Source organism: Octopus sinensis, unplaced genomic scaffold, assembly GCF_006345805.1.
Source record: "Octopus sinensis unplaced genomic scaffold, ASM634580v1 Contig14987, whole genome shotgun sequence".
Taxonomy (NCBI): Eukaryota; Metazoa; Mollusca; class Cephalopoda; order Octopoda; family Octopodidae; genus Octopus; species Octopus sinensis.
Window position 1 is genome coordinate 40,001 of NW_021833456.1, and position 4,288 is coordinate 44,288.

At 38.6% G+C, this 4,288-nt stretch overlaps 1 long non-coding RNA gene across 1 annotated transcript in view; it reads right to left on the bottom strand.

Moving 5' to 3' along the window:
* Positions 1 to 1,702, bottom strand: part of LOC118761546 — an 8,233-nt gene extending 6,531 nt beyond the window's left edge. The window contains exon 1 of the long non-coding RNA XR_004997459.1: positions 1,693 to 1,702. This is a non-coding gene — a long non-coding RNA (uncharacterized LOC118761546). The remainder of the gene's footprint in view (positions 1 to 1,692) is intronic.
* Between the last annotated feature and the right edge of the window lie 2,586 nt (positions 1,703 to 4,288).

The window sequence follows — 4,288 nt, forward strand, 5'->3', positions numbered from 1 at the left end:
AGAATTCCGGGTAGAAGTAGGGGTCCACCAAGGATCAGCCCTCAGCCCCCTCTTATTCATCATAGTCCTCCAGGTAATAACAGAGGAATTCAAGACAGGTTGCTCCTGGCAACTGCTCTATGCTGATGACCTGGTCCTCATAGCAGAATCACTACCAGAACTAGAGAAGAAACATCAAGTGTGGAAGCCAGGTTTAGAATCGATGGGCCTTAGAGTCAACGTTGTAAAGACCAAAGTTCTAGTAAGTAGGAAGGCGACCACATCACACACCCCTTCAGGTAGGTGGCCTTGTTCGACCTATAGAAAAGGTCTGGGTAGAAACTCCATAAGATGTACCCAGTTTAAGCTATGGACACGTAAGAGATGCAGTAATATCAAAGGGAGATTAACCAGGAAGATAGCTCTCACATGCAGCAGATGGACAGGGGCAATCAACACCACAGATGCTCAGAAAACAGATTCCATCACATGCCAGGGAGAGAAACTAGAAGTAGTTGATAGCTTCCGCTACCTAGGTGACCAAGTCTGTAGTGGGGAGTGGATGCTCAGAGAGTGTTACCGCTAGAATAAGAATAGCCTGGGCAAAGTTCAGAAAGCTTCTACCCCTACTGGTGACAAAGGGTCTCTCACTCAGAGTGAAAGGTAGATTGTATGATGCATGTGTGCGAACAGCCATACTTCATGGCTGCTGAAGACATGTGTAGGCTTGAAAGAAATGAAGCTACCATGCTCCACTGGATGTGTAATGCCAGTGTTAACACATAACAGTGTGTAAGCTCCCTGAGAGATATGTTAGACATAAGAAGTATTGGATATGGCGTGCAAGAGAGACGTTTGCATTGGTATGGTCATGCACTATGGATGGACAAGGAGAGCTGCGTGAAGAAGTGCCACTCCCAAACAGTGGAAGGAATCCGGGTAGAGGTAGACCCAGGAAGATATGGGTTGAGGTGGCGAATATGACGTTTGAACGTTGGGCTTCACAGAGGCAATGACAAAAGACAGAGACCTCTGGAGGTATGCTGTGACTGAGAAGACCCAGCAAATAAAATGAGTCCACAGCTGTAAACTACACCAGTGTTGCATAACCAGCCCACTCAAAAGTACCTTGGATCGTAGGGTGACATGCTGTGCTTGAGGAGATCTATTGAGTCAAGTACATCAACATCAACAGCAATATCAAAATTAATCAAATGGAAATTGTAGTTGTGAACCCCTTGCTGGTAGCATGTAAAAAGCACCATCCGGACGTGGCCAATGCCAGTGCCGCTTTGACTGAATCTGTACTGGTGGCATGTAAAAAGCATCATCCGATTGTGATCAATGCCAGCTCCTCTGGCTCCTGTCCAGTGGTACATAAAAAGCACCCACTATGCTCTGACTTGTTGGCATAAGGAAGGGCATCCAGCTGTAGAAACACTGCAAGACAGTGTAAGAAAATGGTTAAGCAATAGATATGAAACAAGAATGGAGGAATGAAAATAGACATGAGATATGTAGGGATTGCATCTGTAGATCCATTATTTGGGCAGAATGGTATACATATAAGAGTCCAGTACCTTGTGAGTAAGTTCCAATAATATTTAAAGTTGGTCACTCAAGTATAGAGTTTGTACACATTGTTATTAAATTGAGGGTTTTATTTAAAGTGACTTAAAAGTTGGTAATGTATTTGTAACATCAAATCAAAACCAGGAGGATAGGAACAAAGAAAAGAAAAAAGAAAAAATGTAAAGTGGGGAGAGAGGTAATAAAGAGATGAAGAGGGGAAAATGTACTGGTTAGTGGTCAGTTAAGATAAATTGATAGTAGGAATAGGGAGGTGGGGTGATAGAGAGAGAAAGATATGAGAGTGTAAAAAGATGATAGGGTAAAGAGTAAAGAGTGTCAGATAGAAGGAAAGGGGGTTGATTGGTGATAGAGAGAGATAGGTATGGGAGTGTAAAGAGTAAAGGATTGTCAGGAAGGTAGTGATAGAGCCTAAGTGAAGGGCTGAGAGAGGGGGGTAAGAGTAGTAAATTGGTGGAATGAAGAATTTGAGAATATAGGTTAGGTTGGTTAGAGGACTGGTCTATGCTTAGTAGTAGAAGAATATATATATATAAACAGGTATACACATGCATATATTAATATAGATATTTATACATATCAACACCTACACATACAACACGTACTCATATGTATATGTAGACCCATACATACATGTAATTGTAAGTATTATCGCCCCTATACACGCAGGTATATATACCTTGCATACATATATACATACACACACACATACACACATTTATAAGGTTATTGGGATTACCTAAGGGGTACTGTGGAAATATGCTGTATGGTCATTTAGGCATTTGGATTTGTGGAAGAATTTGAATGTGTGAAAAAAGTGGTGGTTGCATGTGCTTAGTGCCTCATTATGTTTATTTAGCAGTGTTGGATAGTTGTGCTTTAATATGTGAAGTGCCTCCTTCAGGCAAAGCTAGCTGGTTGAGCGTTGACCTCTGTAGGGATGCCCTAAATCCAGTAGGTATATTTGTATTTTTGAGATGATGTATATGGTTGGCGAGTGCTGTAGATTTACTATGTTTATCATATCTAAAAGAATGGAGGTGAGCGGCATATCGCTGCTTAAAATTTTGGGTTGATCCTATGTATATGGCTGTAGAGTTGTGTAATATATTAAGGACAGTGCATTTATAAATTACATTATATCTTCTGCAACGGGTTTGTAACAGGCAAATGATTCCAGGATGGCAGTTACAATTAAGTGAATTTTGGGGAATGTGTTCAGGAATGGAGGAGGTAATATTATCAGAGGAGAGGTTAGAGAAGGGGGTCGAAGATTCTAGATTATTAGTATTATTAACATTATCATTAATGTTATTGTTATTATTACTATTGTTGTTATTAATTGTACTATTTGTAAGAGTGGTAGAAATTGTGGTGGTGTTCTGGGCAGTATCAGTAGGATGGGTTGGGTTGTCGTTGTGGTCTAATGTAAGGGTATCTGTGCTGGAGCTGTGTGTATGTTGAGTGTTCTTATGATTAGAGTTGTAATTATGTGAGCTTTGATAGTGAAGAGAAAGCTACAATAGATTCGAAGTTGGGTGGGGCAGATAAGATAGTTTCAGAGTGGATCTATTAAAGATAGAATAATATTTATTGTTGCCGAGGGAAGTTAGAGTCTAGTATTTTAAAGAAGGATTTAGCTATTCTTACCGTTAAGTGAGAATGGGGGTGTGTACCACAGAATGGAGCGTCTGCCACTTATTTTAGGTTGTCTGGGAGTAGTGCTATCTAAGTTTTTAGATATAGAAGTGCTATCTATACTTTTGGATAATGTATGTAGGCGGTGAATCCTTTTGTTGTTAGCTGTTTTAGTTTTTGACCTAGTGTTAAATGTATGTGTGGGGTCTAGGTTGCCTAGGTGTAAGACCTTCAAGGGTTCCATCAATGAGTGTGTGTGTGGTTGGTTGTGATTATGATTGTTGGTGGGTGTTTGAGATGTAATTTGAGATATATATTGTTTGAGCCTGGTGTTATTCTATTTGTTGGAAAATGCCACTAGCAGCAAGTGCTTGAGTGTAATATGGTGCGTGATTATTGAAAATTTCCTCAGTGGAAGAGAGGTTAGATATGCAGGTTGAGATGCCCTTGATTAAGTTATCAAAACTGGATTTGGGGTGATTGGAGAGGATGTTAAAGTACAATTCGCTTTCTGCTTACATCTTACCCAGAACGTGATATAAAAGCTACAACTAATGATTTTATATATATCAGTTGTTTGATTAATATGAAATGGCATCTATACAACTACCTGTCATCCTTTAAACTTAAGCATAAAGCAATTTGTACGTTATTATCCAGTAAAATTTGGAAATTGAAGGAAATAGCAGATATGGGTGTGAGCTGTGCTCTATGGAAACATGAAATTTTTAAGCAAAAAGATAAGGGCAACCTGATTAATAATTGTACATAGTGTCACCTGTACCTTTAAATATTTTAGAAAGTAGCACTTTATTGATCTTGAAATTTAAAACCTATTAGAAACTTCTTTGCTCAAATTAGTATATAGTGAGCATGTCCTACAACATTATTACTTTAGCTAATACAGGGTAACAGTCTTTAGAGATAAAAGCTAAATAAGTAAATAAACTATTTTTAGTTTTAAATACTTGAATTGTATACATTTTCTATAAATCTTCTCTATTGATGTTACTAAGTTGTGTATATACTTTGTGAAATTAGAAACAACGCAATTTTGATATTTCAAAAACTAATTCGTAAG